Source organism: Lichenostomus cassidix, chromosome 1 (assembly GCF_008360975.1).
Source record: "Lichenostomus cassidix isolate B80296 chromosome 1, HeHo_3.0, whole genome shotgun sequence".
Taxonomy (NCBI): Eukaryota; Metazoa; Chordata; class Aves; order Passeriformes; family Meliphagidae; genus Lichenostomus; species Lichenostomus cassidix.
The window spans coordinates 39,398,963-39,415,886 of NC_139479.1; the positions used below are offsets into that span (position 1 = coordinate 39,398,963).

The 16,924-nt window shown below is 42.9% G+C and overlaps 1 protein-coding gene across 5 annotated transcripts in view; it reads right to left on the reverse strand.

Moving 5' to 3' along the window:
* The window catches only part of FARP1 (FERM, ARH/RhoGEF and pleckstrin domain protein 1), a 202,440-nt gene extending 186,127 nt beyond the window's left edge, over nucleotides 1-16,313 (reverse strand). For 2 of the 5 annotated variants that reach the window (XM_085057394.1, XM_085057391.1), the window contains exon 1: nucleotides 16,010-16,310. The gene's annotated coding sequence lies outside the window, so the exon portion shown is untranslated. Of the gene's footprint in view, nucleotides 1-14,925; nucleotides 14,945-16,009 lie in introns of those variants that run through there. The other 3 variants (XM_085057395.1, XM_085057393.1, XM_085057392.1) reach the window with 3 other exon arrangements.
* Between the last annotated feature and the right edge of the window lie 611 nt (nucleotides 16,314-16,924).

Consider the following 16,924-nt stretch of genomic DNA (forward strand, 5'->3'; position numbering starts at 1 on the left):
ACAAAACCACTCCACAAAAACAAACCAAAAACTATCAAACTTTTTAAGCAAGTGTCCTTCATCAGTTAAGAAAGGTAATGTTATGTTGTAGTCTGTGCCTTGGCAGTATTCCTTTCCACTCCTCTCCATGACTTCATATATGCTCTACTAGCTGCAAATGAAACTTGGTCAAGTCAAAGAAAGTTTTAAAAAAGACAGCATAAGACTATCTTTTTAAGTATTTTTAGATATTTTTATTGATTCAAAGGAAAGAAACAGATGACATAATTCATTATTGAAAACTAATGACATTAGGTAAAATCAAAACCTTACATTAAAATTGCTGTTGCCATTTCCTGTAGAAATCCATTTCCATCCATTGATAAATCTCAAAGATTCATTTGCAATTAAATACAGTGTTTACCTTTACTTCAATATCTCTTTTTCCACAACCAGTAGGTTAAACAACATTTACACACTTTTTTAGTGTTGTATCGTCTTGTTTACACTTCCTGCTCTTACCTTTTGTCTTAGAAATAATCAGAGGATCATTTCTTTATACCAAAATCCCAATTTTACTACAGCACTTGGAAGGAACTAAACTTAAATCACTAAAATGCCTTAAAAGTCAGCTCTAAAAATGCCTCAGGGAAAAAAAAAGAACCACAAAACTTTACCATGAACAAGACTGTTATTTAAAACAGAATGACTGATTATACAATAGAGAGATCAAGATTTCAGGACCATAATTAATTTTTCAATTCACTAATATTCAAATTTACTGAAATACCAAGATGTTCCTTAATTATCTAAAAGCCACCAAGCTTGTGAGACACCTAATTTGTGTGATGTCTTCAGTTAGATACCTGGCATTCTTTGTATGCTTCAAGCTTTAATGCACATAATCCTCATTTCCTCCCAACTCTGCAAAAATAGTAAGAATGCTGGAACACGGAGATGATTATCCAGGAATAAAGCAGAGAATAGCAGGTGTTGGCAGAGAGCCCATTTACCTAAAGAGAGGCATGGAAGCTCTTCTTCATGCCCCTCCAAGAAATGCCACCTGGAGTATTTCTGCCTGGAAAAAGTGATGTTTCTGGGAAATCAAGGGAAGACTGTATTGAGGCAATTTATATCAATTTTTCAAGTGCTTATGGAACTGTACCAAGGAGGAAACAATGATTGTGGTACCAACTGCAAGTCTGAACTGACCAGTTCAGGCTGACTCTTCACAGGAGGTGTGACAAAACCCTGGAAGGTGTGCAAGCAGCCAAGCTGCATACAGCAGGTCATATGTAGAATAAAAGGTTCACACTATAAAGGACCTGAAGTCTTCGCTATATTAAAATAGACTCTAAATACAAACCAGACTGATGTCTAGCCTTGCAGTAATTTTGATAAACTTTACTTGCTGCTAAGAGATTACAGAACTAGACCTCCTTTTGCTCAGAAACTGTGTAAAAGTACTGAAAAACTACCAACACACTTCATCTTTGCAGTAAGGGACAACAGATATAGGCAAAAAATAAAAATGTAAAGAAAAATGCCACATGAACACTATATGCTGGTGTCTCACAAGCCCTAATTCTCCCTTTCTCTCAAAAAGATTACCCTGGATCATCTCTGGCATGCTTAGGAGAACCACACTGTTCTCAGCATATGGAATGTACCAAGGCCAGCAGGAGCATGCCATGGAGAGCAGATAAACTGTTCCTACCCTTCAGTTATCAGCTGTGCTCAAGGCCAAACCCTGTAGTTTCACCACTCACATTATCTCCCTGGGCTTGGTCTGATGGATCCTGGGTTTCATCCCCATTTACCAAGCTCATGCAATTTTTCCTGTTCCATTGCCTCACAAAGTTCAGCCTCTAAGTGAATTACACTTCTTTGTTCACCAATTCAATTTTCAATGAAACTTCCAGAAAAAGCACTAAGGCTGTTACAAAACAAAGCAGGCACACAGTCACGAACTTGACATTTTCATTCTTCTTACAACGAAGTGTGAGTCTTGCAATTACTAGGACTAGCTAGTACACAGTTAGGGAATACTATGTGTACAATTTAGGAGGCTTATGGTTTGGTTCTCACCTCTCTGAAGTCGGTAACACAGGGAAATGGATAAAAACCAACTACCTATAAAGCTAATCGGTCTCGTAAGTTAAGGAAAAAATAATTAATGGAAGACAAAGCATGGGTATGATTATTCAATCCTTTTAAAGTCTTTTTCCTCCAATTAGTAAATTCTAAGCATGAAGAACCAGAAGAGTAGCCAAATGCAATATTGCTTTAAGGGAAATAAATAGTATGTTACCACAGCCCTCAGCCTGCAAAGTGACTCTGACTTTTTGCATGTTCTGCACAAATAAGATACCCTTCAGGCACCTCTCTTAATGGATTCATTCACTAAGGAGCCTCAAAGTTGCATTCATCTAATAATAATAAAAAAAAAAATTAGTGGCTGTCTCAGTAACTCAGTACTGCCAGGAAGCAGAGAATCTCTGTTAATGGATATAAAGAACAGTGACACCTTACTGAATTCCTGTAGTAAAGTCAGGCTTGCTTCAAGGGTTTTAGAATTATGTGCAGTATATAAATGAACTCCTTATTAAAGACAGTTTTTAAAAACAAGGGTGACACTTTAAAGCTTTCATAGTCTAACAGGCTTCTAACATCTTACAGAACAGAATCATGCTCAACTAACATTTTTGGTATTTTACTCCCCTGTTTTGTCTCTAGCATACCCAAGAAAATCCAAGATATGCTTCTGCTATCATCCTGCAGCTCAAAACCCAGACACACTAACCAAAATAGGTCATCATGCCTTACTAACACAGATAAAATGACTAAGCATATGGTAACAAAAGGGAACCTTGAGGTTATTAATCACAAACTGCTTCAGCTCGGCTAAAAATAATGAGTAATTACACTTCAAGAAAACAAATGCATTTAATATTTCCTGTATAAGGAAGACAGCAGTTTGATAAAAATTATTAAAATTCAGAAAAGAGACTGAGAGATCTAATGCCAGTGGTCCAGTAAGCAGGTTATTCATGATCTTTCTGGAAAGCCAGCTGCCAGGAAGATAAATCCCTACACAGTGAGTACTCCTGAAGTGCTCTGTCCCACAGGAAACAACTCCCTGTTCTAGAAATGGACACCCTAGGCCAGAGAAAAAGCTTCCCAGGGAACGGAGGAGATTGACACAGCTGAGCAGCAAGGGAGCAAACTGTCTGCAGAATAATGAAGTGTGGGAGCATGTAAGGGATGTGGTATGCAAGCTGAATGGGAAGTTTAAAGATTCAGGAAGAACTAGAGCAGTTTTAAACAGACCAGTTTAGCGAAGGAAAAACCTCCAACAGTAAGATCATAAACTACGAAGTAGTTTTCCTTTTAATGGAAGTAGTGGTATTTAAGGTATCTGAAAGATGCCTGAACAAAAACTTGAGTCCTTATAGGGAGCACCCTTGAATCAGATTATGGATACAGAAAAGACTGCTGCCAAGATTCTTATTAACACTTGCTCAAGCCTGTAGTTACCAAAAACTTGTCCTTTTGTCAATCACTGAAAGTACAGCTTTGCAGGCAATGGAAACAACAGGAAGCTCATCCTACAAATCACTGAACAAAAATTAAGCAGGTAACATCAAGGGTCATTGCCAGTCAGAATGCAAGGGCCTGTCCATTACAGAGTAAAAGGTAAGTGTTTATTGATCAACGTGTCTCATATGTTAAATGACAGAAAAATATACTGAGTTGTAAATCCACGGGAAAAGAAAAAGAGATTATTTCTCTTTGCGTAAAAACTACTGAATGAAATAAATATCTAGATAAATCAGATCATTAATAGTCATTCTTTTAACAGCTGGTAACTGTCTCAAAATCAGTGCATTTTTTTATTGTACTTACAGAACAAAATGTATGTAGAACTTACAAGACAAAGAACAGAATATAAAAAAAAAAACAACTTGAATCTTGTGATGATGACAAAGAAAAATTTTAACTGACTGTATTCAGCCACAGGGGAGAAAAGAAAAACCTTTAAAACATCCATTAAGATAACTGTCAAAATCTGGGCATGCCATTTGCAATCTGAATCACACCAATCATACACAAGATCTGTTACATTTAAAGGCTTCATGCCAAAAAGCTGAAGTTTTATTGGGCCATCAAAATGCCAGATGAGCCTCCAAGGCTGAGAATTCATTCCGTATTGTTAAGAAACCTGCAGGACTAATGGAAAAACAGTATTACTCAAAACTTACATACTTACACTTTTGTTGAAGATATAAACAAACAGCTAACAAGTTCCAGGACTCTATGCCAGAAACAGTTTTGGCTATAAGCTTACTGAAACTTTAAAAAACATACACAGTGTGTCTTTCCATTACATTTACCTTATCAATGGAAAAGATGAATACTATGGATATTATGGACAAATATGATAGAATGCTATCACAGATACTAACTGCATTTAAAAAAAGGAGGTGAGAAATAAAAACATGAATAGAATTCAAGAAGGAAAACAAGTAAATACTGAACAAATAATCAGTATAGCCAGGTTTGGAGAATACCACCTAATCCTTACTACCTGAAAGCCTGACAAAAGTAGCATCAGTAACCTCCCACCTTCACTAAAGGAATTACTCAGATTGCAGACTCTTCTCCCTCTATTTATAGTAGAAAAGCCATAGATTCATTAATTTCTAGTGATCAAATACATCTCCCTAATCAGCCTTGCAATGGCAACAGTATGGTTGGTTTTGGTTGGGTTTTTTTTTTTTTAATTAACTGTTTTTAAAACTGAGACAACAAGAATTGTTCTTCCCAGGTATGACAACAGCAGCACACATGATGTACAGAAACAGAGTCACAGAACCCCAGTTTACATCATGCTTTTCTTTTATCCTGAAAGAAATTCAGCCTTATTAATGAATCAGACAAAAAAAAAAAAAAAAACAAAACCATAAATACTGCTAAAACACTAAGAGTCTATGCATATGGGAATTTCATGGAGGGGGAAGAAGGGGAAATAAAGGGTAGACAAAAGAAACTGGCACAAAGAAATGGGTTACTGCTTTTCCCTCTAACGTGAACTAATTGCATACTGGGTAAGGATAATCCCCCATGACATTCCACGCATTCAAAGGTCAAGACTTTTGCTTTTCAACTGTCCCAATCACAAGTTGTTCCCTGAAGAAAACTGAGGCTGTCCCACAGTACAGACACTCTCAGACATGAGGGTTAAGGACTCCAGCCCTGCACAGTGAAATATTGCACCAGGCACACCACAGTCCTCAAAGAGGGCAGATGAGCACCCAGCACAATTAAACAAGAAGTACAAACAATAATCACAGAGCCAAGAGCTTCTAAAGACTATTCCAAAGTCTATTCCAAAATAGCAGACATGCTACAAACACAATCTTATTCGCTGCCTTTCAAGTACTCTTTTCACCTATGTTGTTGTGTGACTCCAACCTAAAAGCACAGCTCCTCTCTCTTGGTTCTTTAAGAGCATCCATGGAAGACAAGACTGGCACCACTGGGAAAGCACCCAGCCAAGTGGGACCCCTGTGTCCCCATGCTCAGCTACAGAGGAACCACTCCAGTCACTGCACCAGATACTAAAAATCTTTGTTTCTCAAACACAAATATATATGTGTGTGTGTATGAATATATGTAAGACAGAGCCCTCAAAACAAGCACCTGGGCTGTTGCTATTGCTCTCTGCAGTCCTCCAGAGCACGAGCAATTTGATTAAACTTCCTCAACAGGAGAGCATTAAATAAACACTGTAAATTAAACAAAACTATGCTGATGATCTAGCTGCAATTACTTCCAATTGATTTGAGTCTTTATTGTTCCCTCAAGCTTTAAACTTTGTAGACAAAAAAAGGATCAGGCCTTACTGGAGGAATACAAAAGAAGGAGTTATGAAACTTTCTTTAAAGCACAATTCAAAAGCGACCAGACTAGCTTGTTCTCCTGACAAAATTACAGTTAAATTTAACCTGGAAGTCTATTGAAAAAACTGGGCTATTCCAGTGTTTGCCATAAACAAGCAAGTTAATGCTTAGGATAAACTCATTCACTGGTTAACATACATTCATACAAACCAGAAACTGCTGCAGCGTATTTTATTTCACGAAAGTCAGATACTGCCAAAAGACTTGAGGAAACTTTTACCCAGCTGATTCAGTACAATCCAGCTCTTGGGCATTTCAGCCTTTTCTGAGTTGAGTCAAGCTGTCACTTGATTGCAACAGGAAACATATGCACAGGAGTGAAGTGGGTCGGCTTACTGCAATACAAATATTCCATGAGAAAACAAAAGCAGATATTCTTATTCCACTCCTGGAAACTTCTCTGTAGAAAAATCCTGGAGTTACCTGCAGATTTTAAAACATCCTCCAAGGTCCTGATATATACATATATCATTAGGTTGGTTTTATAATTAATTGTCAGATATTAATTTCATTAATAGACTCAATCTCCTAGTAAGAGCTAGAACTATTATTCTGATTAATTTTCTCTTCCATGTCTCCAAATCACATTTTCCTTGTCAAGCTGGAACCATTCTCAGATCACCTTTTTTCTGAAATTCTTCCTTCTCTAAGGTTAGCCCAAAACTGCCACAGATACAAGGCTTTAAAACTTCTATACACATTTTACATTTTTCTATAGACATTTCTTAGAGGTATAGCTACCATTTTCCCTTCATGGTATACATCCAAGCCTCAGTTCCAATCCTGGGGTGCTTTTAAGTGGAAAGAACTTTGTTCAGGTTAGAGGAGGCATTTTGTTTTGACAAAAGCAGGCAGGAAAGTACGATACAGACCCTTCCTCAGAATTTTTTCAACTGAATTATGCTTACATCAGAATCAAAATTTTTTGAGCTTTCTTGAATGACAAACATTATCTCACCCTGGAGCTATAAATATCCTTATATCATACTGATCTTGCAGAAAATTCAAATACAAAGATGAAGCGGCATACCTAGCTCTGTTATTTTCTTTACACGACACAGGGAGGCAAAAATGTAGTTCTGTTACTTATATCCATCTATTGTGGTACATGCTCAAACAGCTCACCATCTCTACAGCTAACTACTCCAGCTCTCAACAGCTTATTCTTTCTGTATTAGTTGTTCTTGCTGTATCACCTATTTTCCGCTTTAAATATTTCAAATAATAACATAATTCATGTATGTTCAAACATTATTCTCACTTTTAAGGAAAAGAACTTTGAAAGAAAATTTAATAGTTTTATGTACTGCCCGAAGAAATTCCACCAACAGATTTAAGGGAGTCAAACAACCCTAGCAAATACCCAAATAAGAACAATATTGCCTTCAGTATTAATGCTTTCATATATGTCTGAATTTTCTTGAATATATTGTTGGGTTTGTTAGGGTTTTTTTTAAAGCAGATGAAATGAAAAGTCTACACATCCTGGTTCCAGAAAAGAAAAATTTCTCTGAGCTCACTCTTCTCATCAGATGTAGAAAAACATACACACACTCTACTCCATCACAAGGGTGATCTATTTTTCAGTCATACACTTGCAGCATGCTGCTATTAGTCCCTAGCTCACCTCCATCATGTACTTTCTCTTCATTCAGGAGGACAGGAATGGCTTCCCTGTGTCGGGTTTTCTCAAGCAGAGAGCTACCATCAAGTGCCATTTGCTTGTCCACTGCTTCAAATGATCCTTGAAGCGTTATTACAACTAGAAACTGCTCCAATGATTCCTCTGGTGCCTTGGTGTGCAGCCACTGCACACAAAATTAAGGGAGAAATGCTTGAGTCCAGGGCATTGCCCAATGGATAATTTCTTGGTTCAGAATCTGAAATAGTTCTTGATTTGCATTTTAAAAGCTGGACAGCTGGAGTTATAAACCATGCAGATATCCTGCTCTTGCATCATCACTTCAGCACTTCATTAGATAAAGGCACACTACTGCCTGGCTACAGGAAGCATTCCCAGATAACTGTGGAAAATTGCACTTGATGTCAATATGGGCAAGCTTTTTGATAAAGATTTCACTTTCTGAAATTTCACTTTCACAGGCTTCATAAGTGCTAGGTTTATTTCCTCCCCCTGAGAGCCACTATGTAAAAGTGGCTCTCATCACGTGTGGTGACCAAACAGAGCAAATAAAAATTGGTTTCCACCCAAGTGGTACTCTTCCCTGCACGGTGAAAAGCCAGAGGCTGCATGGCTGGCCCCACCACACACCCCCTGCCCTGCCAGACTTCCCAACCTCTCTCCTGACACTGTCAGAATTACTCCCTGCTAATGAGATGGCATAGGCTGCATTTGCTCCAAAGCAGTACCTGTGTGAGCACCAGCCACACACGTGCTGAAGGGACAGCTGGCAGGCAAAGCAGTGACCTCCAGCAGCAGCTGCAGCAATTTGAGTCTCTCCTCCATCCACCGCTTAGTTTTTAATTAAGCTCCATTGTTTGCCTAGCATGGCTGAAGTTGCCTACCAGTTTACTGAGGTGCAGAGAACACTCAGAAACAAAGGCACAGCACTACCATTCAAGCCTTAATTGTAAACAATATGAAAAAAGATAATGAGATGGAAAAGCCTGGCCCATGAAGTTACCACCAACAGCTTCTCCTCTCTCACAGGTCTGTTTAGAAATTCTTCTCTTGGAGGTTCACTTCCGACTCACATGTTTTAGGCAAATGGATCCTATACCCTTGGAATTGTGCCATTTGTGACTTATCTCAATGTTCAAATATTACTATTAAAAGCAGAGCTGTGAGCAGCACTTCATTAGAATGCCTTTTAAAACCCTTTTTACATTCAAATGGCAGAGTCACTTGCCCTTCTCTCCACTGCAATACTATCACACCATCTGCTTTGTCTTTTATTTATTTATTTATTTATTTGCTATTGAGGCATTTTGAGGGTATTTTCTGCTAGCTTCAAGTTTAGTATTCATTGGCCACACACTGTAGTTATACATTCCCTTTTGCTTATTTTACATTTCTTTTAATGGTTTCTAGTATTTTGTCTTTCCTAGTACTGAAAATCATGTTCAACATTTCAAAAGACACGGGAGGGAAAAATGGCACTCTGCACCAAAGCATTAAACAATGTTATTTGCCACATTACACCAACTGATTCAGCCCAAACAGCTAATGAACAACACAGGTTACAACACCATAACCACACAGTTGATGCTCCTACATGCACAAACTGATGCCTCTGTTTAAAAAGCACTGTTGAATGTTTAATGTGTTAAAGGCAAACAATGGCTTTAGGTCTTACAAACACAATGCAGAACAGAGATTTTCAGGAGGAATTCCCACAATGATAAGACAGGATCTGAGGTCTTCAAATGGAAAAATACTGAAAATTAGCCAAGGAGACTAATCTTACATATTCACACAAAGTAAGTTTAACTTCTAAAATGCATTGAGACTATTTGATTCGTAAAATTACATACACTCTTAGTTCTTTTAAAAGTACAGCAACTGAATATACCCTTCACATTTCTCCCTTTAATAGTTTCTGTATTTTTAAGTGCCTGAATACAAACCATTCCCTGGAAAATAGTAAACTCATGAGAAAAAAAAAAAAAAAAGGAAAAAAAACGGCACAATTTCTGCAGATTCTTACTTCTACAAGAGATTTACCTTCCTTTTTAGCCTGGATGTTTGAGAAAATAACCTCAGGCAGGACAAACTAAACAAATCCTACTTTGCCTTAATCTGAAAAAGACACTGCTACTATACACTACAGCAATAGCTGGCCAGAGACTTCTCAGCTGTAATCACTGTTATTGCAATCATAAGACTGCAGAGAATTAACAAAATAAAACCAAATCAAATTAAGTTCACTTTGATGGTAAGCCACAAGCAGCAGCAAACTCCAGAATAATTGGAAAAATGAGAGAGACATGGACAGAAAAAAATACTTAATCCCCAAACTACATCCCATCCCTTAAACGTAGGAAGACCAGCGTGGCCAGGGAAATGCTCCAGGTCTGTCTGATACCTGCTGTGATCCCAAAGTCTCTGAATTATGTGAAGCCCTGTTCCAACAGAATAATGGTATCATCACATCCTCTTTTCCTCATAGAAATTTAAGATTTATTTTCACTGATTTATTAATGCAAAGGACAATGCCTCCTTTATAAGTAGCGTTAAAATCTGCTTGGGATTTCTGCCTCTCTTTGTACAGGAATATGTTTTAAACCCAACTCATAATGGAAAAAGGCAACTTCAGAAGACATACTTGCCATTTCATATAATTTAATGGTATCCTTCCCCTCCCCTGAACTTTCAGGCCAAAATCAATGCCACACAAACCTGCTGAACAGGAAGCCTAATTATTCTAACATGTGCAACCAAAGTGATAGGGAGTTTCTCAGTAAAACTGATAAGGAGAGACATAAAAGACTAATGAGCAGCCTGCCAGTGCTCCATTGCTGGGCTAGCAAAGGTCCCCGTGGAACACCTTTGGTATTGTTCAGTGGAGAGACAGAGGCTGGGACACATCCAAAAATAACATTCAAGAGACTGAAAGAGTGAACACATAACATCTGCAGCTCAGGTTCTTAATCCAGGCAAAGAAATAAATTATTTGAAAGAGCGTAACCAACAGAAAAATGCCCGATGTGGCACAGAAGGAGCCAATTAAACACACTCATACTGAGCAGATAGACTCTGTGCTATTGGAATACACTGACAAATGTCTTCTTGACCTGTGCCTGCAGTGCAGGTGACCGAAAATAAGGGCCCTTGATTAAGGAGACGCAGTCGTCAGTATTATTAGTGACCAGCGATCAAACTACTGGGCCTGCAGTAATCAGGTGTGAAAGATGCAGAAAGGCCAGTGGTGGCCAACAGAAGCAACAGCCCCAGATCAGAAAAGGAAGCATCCAACAATACCAACTCACTCCTATTACTGCTATAAAAATGTGCATTCTTCCCAAGCAATGTTTTGTGTGAGACAGCTCAGGTGCCCCAGTAGCTCATTCCTGAGGCAGTGATCCCATATTTCCTCTGTATACAGAGCACAGAGCCTGCACTCAAGCACTGTTGTCTCAAGCAAGGATCACTTGATACTGGTATCTCTGTTCAGAAGGTCACAGCTTTTCCTCAGATAAAACTGTCCATGTGACACATCTCCCGCAGCTGAATTTCTGTAATACTTTGTGTATTATACACCTAAATACCTTGTGTTATAGAAATAGATGCTCTAGCGAGACCTATACCTAGGGGAGGAGGGGAAAATCCCCTTTGGTTGCACAACTTTGCCTTTTCGAGAGAGCTGGAAACAGGAATTTAGAGAGCCTTACTAGACTGCAGGATCACATGTCAAACAGGAGTGTAATAGTTTCTTAACACACTTCCATTTTGGCAAATTCTGTCACCCTGCAAGCTCCAAACCATTACTTTTCCCTCAGGACAGCATATTTGGAAGGAAATTGGGATTGAAGTCATTGCTAACATTGCTACTCATTTGATAAATCTTGTGCCATGGGTAAGCAACCTCCAGCACTGATGCCAAGGTAGCCAAAAACCTGATTTTAATGGCAAGCACCAGAGCAGAGCACAGGCAAGGCATCACCAACAAGGGAAGCAGCAGCAGTGTCTCAGAGACACAGCTTCCCACCTTCCAGTGGGCTTTTACCACTACACCTGATTTATAAACTGGGAAAGAAAACATTGGAAACACCATCCCTGCCTTACACTACAGTATCACCCAACCCCCCAGTTTTCCTTGTGCCTAGTAACAAATGTGTATTGTACAAAAATCTTCTCCTGTAAGCCTCAGTGTCCACATTTCATGGCTTGAGAAAGTTATTTTCTCCATATTTTACAGTGACACAAAACCAGGTTTTGCTGTACAGACTTTACTGCGGAACACTGGAGGGCACATTACAAAAATCAGCTCCCACACGAGATCAACAGAAACCAGAACTTTAGCACCTTCCTGAACTTCACCAACAAAGCTTCATTTTATTTGAGTACCAGCTAACAGAGACACCATTCTTTTTGTCTTTAAGTCCTTTCTGACAACAAAACATTAGAAACAATTTCCTCCATTTATATTTCCCCAATAAAGAAAAAAAAAAAGTAGTTGCAAAAGATCACCCCTGTTTCTCAAATCCCCCAAAAGGCATATCATATTTTCATTTCTCCTAATATTTAATCAAGTCTACTTCATTACAGACAAGGTCAGAGAGCTCATCATGCTGCAATTGATGACAAACAAGATAATGCCCACAACCAATAAAGACTGACCTAATTGTCTGATTTGCCTACATTTCTGCAGGCCAAATTTACTGACATTTTGCACAAATTCAAAGCTGACTTGAGCCTGATGACATTTTATACCTCTGTAATTAGTCCTCTGTGCCTTTATGACCAGAAAAACAAGCTATTCCTTTACTCTCCTGAGTTCAGCAGTCCATCGGTAAACTAGAAACTTCACCATCTACTTAGCCAGTCAGAAAAGTACACAAAAAATGAAAAAATATAAAGACAGAAAATACACAAGCTGCAACCTTTCAAAGTCAAGAAATGAAGCCTGGAAAGGGCCTTTTAAGATAAGCATGCCAATTTCTAAAAGAAGAAACAGAAAAAGCAGAACAAGTTGGTGGACCCAAATTCAATAAACAGCATTTTTATCATGCTTTTCTAAAAAAGACAATATAAAATAAGGACACTGGCACAGACAAGAACCATGAAAAAGCAGTTGGGGGAATAAAATCAAACCAGAAACCAAACCCAGTAAGTTTAGTCCCTGTCACTAACAGTGCAGCACGAAAAGTACAATGTTAATGCATTGATTCAGCACTAGAATTTAACCAAGATTAATAACACAGAGGTTTAACTGCTGAAAACATCCACTAAGAGCTTTATTTATGTACATAATCAGGGTTTGCAACCCAATCTTAAGTTGCAAAAAATACTTCCTAAATATGGATGTAAGCTTAAAAAGATGAGTTGAGTCAATCCTCTGGAAGTTCTGGATCCAGATTCCCACTGCAGTCAGTGAGATGCAGATCTGCATTTCCCCAATGGAGCAGAGGGGAGGACAAGGTCAGAGCACCGACCTGCACTTCAAATTCCAGTCTGGGGATAGACGGACAGACAACCATTAACAAGCAGGGAACAGCCGACATTGCTCCCTGCACAGTTTTCCACCTTGTAAAGCCTGAGGGGATGCAATCAGATGGCAATGAGCACTCGATTCTTTAGCTCACTGTCAGCCCTGGGACTTCTCTGCCCAACAACCAACTTGTCACTGCAAACACTACGAAAACATTATGGTTGTGGGCCACCTTCCCCAGCTTCATGCCCTAACACATCCCAGTTTGGGAGTCTCCACAGCAGTCAGTCCCTTTAAGAAAAGCATGCCCAAGAGCAACTAAAGGCTTAATGTAAGAATATTTCAAACCAGAGAAGCATTTCTTTTGCAAAGCTCCATCACGAAGCATAGATAATCTAAAAAGCTGCCAGAACTGGCAGCCTCATATTCATCAATGTCAAAAATTTTTATATATGTATTTTTTTAGAAGAGCTGCTAATTAGCATCATATATGAATTTTTTAAGTGGAAGTTTGGATTTTTTACTAAGTTAAATTAATCTAAAAATCAGCAGGGAAAATTTACTGAATCACTCAATAAATTCAGAATTCACTATCTGAATTTTAATGCAGAAACACATCTCATAGGGCAAGTCTTTCTCTTTCCTTTTTCAAACCATCACATTTAAGTGGTGTTTCCCCTTAGGTCATTTATCTTCTACAATCTTATTTCAAAAAGTTTAGTTACAAGCAGCATGCTTAAAGATATTGATTGCAAAATGACTAATGAACTGTGTCAACCTGGGGGGAAAAAAGGAAAAAATCCAATTTGAAGTCTAGCCATTAAATAGAAGTCAAGCATAGATATTACGCAATCTCATACCAACTTTTAATATTATAAAGTTCCATATTACTGTTTGCTTAATATTCTGCCCACTTCCCTAGTGCGTTTGGTTTGTTAAAAAAATAGAATGCAGAAGGATAAAAACAGTAATTTAGTTGACTGCACAACATAGTACAAAAACAAGCTGAGAAATACAGCTTTTTTACCCTCTTCCCATGATGGCGAGTTGGCCCTACTGCCAACTGTCCCTTCCACGGGGATCCGAAGTTCTACATTTAAACTTAATTCAGTGGGGATAAAAAAGTTTGCACTGTGTTTGGATTGATACAGCCACGTCTAAGCTTTCAAAAACAGCCATTGTAATTCCATGTATTACATATAACTCCTCATCTTTGTTATTTGCGAAGGAAAGAGAGTCTGCCAAATCCCGGAGCAAAACTGTATCTAAGAGAATGAAGTTCTGAATTAGAAAGCACAAACATTTGGCGGGATCCCTGAGCCACGGAGCTGTTACCCTTCGCTGAGCACCGGAGCCCTGTGACCCTGGAGAAGGCCAGGGCAGAGGGGGAAGAGCAGCTCTGACCGGGCCGCACTGAGCGCCCGGGGCTCGCTCCATGTGCCCCGCAGGGTGAGGAGGAGCCCCAGGGGACACGGCGGGCACGCTGACAGCTCCGGCCCGTCCTGTCCTGTCCTCTGCTGTCAGCCAGCCTCGAGTTTCGAGACCCTGGCAGGTCACACACGTGAGGCTAAGAGGATTTCCTACTTTCTTGGGAAGCAGGACCATTTCTAAAAGGCTCGGATCCACCAATTTGCTAGATACCACAATTCTCGCACAAACATCCCAAAGTAGAGGAAAGAGATATTTTAATTCAAAAAGAACTTTTGGGGCTTTTCCTAACCGACCTCCTTCAGAATTTTATTTTTGTCGGCTCGATTCCAACATCAGCTGCTTGCTGTGAATTGGAAGCAATACATGGAGCAGGAGTCAAAACATCTTGAGAGGTATGAATAACAGAACAGCTAATCGATACTGTTCTATAGAACAATCACCTTTCCACTCTCGAGGGACAAATCTCTTTGAAGGTAACCCAAGTAAAAAGGCTGTGACCGAAAAAGATACGCTATGAAGTAATTTCATGCCCGTGACCAAGCAAATCCGGCAACTTTAAATCAGCTCCACGGAGTTTACGCCTGCTTTTAGAAGGGAGAAAGCAGCCGTATCACAAAAGCAAAGGCCTACTGCACATGAGCTGCCGCTCTGGAAATAAACTGCAGTTTACTCTAAACTTTCCCCAGCGGCTCCCGGCTGGCTGAGGCTGATCGTAACGAAGAGAACGCAACGCTCGATTTGAAACCGGCGAACTCTCCAGCTCGGACACGAGCAAGGTGATCGCAGAGGTGCCGAGGGCACCAGGCTGGAGCCACTTCTGCGCACCCCTGGTGTGAAGGAGGAGGGAGGGATGGAGAGAGCGCCGGGCGGCTGCAGCCGCTACAGCCACTCTGGAAACCCGGGGTGCTGGTCCTGGCCGGAGGCAAGCGGGAGCCCGTCCCGTCCCATCCCATCCCATCCCGTCCTGTCCCCGCCGGGCCGCCCCGGACCGAGGCGGGAGGGAGGCGCTGCCCTCGCACGCCTCCCGGAGCGGCATCTCCCCGCCCGCTGCCGGCCCGTGCTAAACCCTACCCCGGGCCGCCCCTGCAACTCCGCCCGGCACCGCACGTCCCTCCAGGGCTCCCACCCCGCCGCCGGGACCGGGTCCCAGCCCGGGGCGGAACAAAAGGCACGGAGCTGCGCTGCCGCCCTCGCCGCCGCCCGGACTGCTCCCGGTCGCGGTAGCCCGGGGACGCGGAGGAGGGCAGGCGGTCCGGGCGCCGCTCTGCGCGGAGCCTGCCTGCGGATTACCCGCGGTAATGGGATTACGCGGGGCCGAGCGGGGTGTCCGCCGGGCTGTCACCGCCCGGGGAGGGGGCGGTGGTGCCGGGGGCGGCGCTCGGTGCCGCCGGCTGCCTCCCGCCCCGGCCGCCCCGCGGGCGGGTCCCGCCGCCCGCCCCGCAGCCCCGGCCGCGCTGCCCGGCGGGGCGGGCGCCACCCGCCGCCGCTCCCGCCCGGCCCCATTGTTCGCCGTGCCGCCCTTACCGTGCGCGGGGCTGGGGCGGCGCGGGCTCCTGCCGGCTCTCCTGGCTGCGGCTGGTGCAGGGGCAGTCGCGCTTGGCCGCCGGAGGTCCGAGCCATTAAAAGCTCCGCGGGGAGGAGGAGGAGAAGGCGGCGGCAGGAGCGGCGGCAGCAGCGGGGAGAGGAGGACAGCGAGGGGCTCGCAGGAGCAGGGTCGCCATGTCCGGCTTGGCAGCGGGGGGAGCCCACCGGGCCGGCGCGGAGGAGAAGGGAGGCAGGCGGCGGCGGAGGGGTCGGTCCTGCTGCCGCCCGCGGACCGGGGGAGCGGGAACTGGACGCCGCTCGCCGCCGCTGTGCCGCGGCTGCACCTCCCTCCCCTAACCCTGCCCCCTCCCGGAGGGGGAGCCGCCGGCGGGAGGAGGCGGCCGAGAGCCCCCTCCAGCGTTCGCGGGCGGCGGCAGCCGCTCGGATCGGCGCTGCCGGCGGCGCAGCGAGCGGCGTGCCCGCCCCGGCCGTGCTACCCGGGCAGCCTGAGCCGGACAGGGGCGGAGGCGCAGCGGCCACCGCCCTGCGGCGCCGGGGGGCTCCAGATGTCCCCGTTCTCCTCTACCGTCGCCTCCTCCTCCCCCCGGGCAGCAGAAGGGACAAGCAGCGCCCAGGTGGCCGCGGTGTAAGGGAAGGGTGAAACCCGGCTGCAGCCCCGGGGCGAGGGGAGCGGGGGTCCCGCGGGGTCCGTGCCTCTTCCGCGGGTTTTGGGGACCATCGGGCGTAGGCTCAGCGGGGCACCCCGCAGGAGGGCTGTGCCCTGCCGCCCTGCCTTGGGGAGGGAATTGGCTCGCTCGCCGGCGGTTGTGAGGCTCTCAAAGTAGGCGAGTCCTTGAGGGAACTAAGACACTGCCTCGGGGCTGTGCGCTAAGGGACACCCCAGCTGTCCTGCTT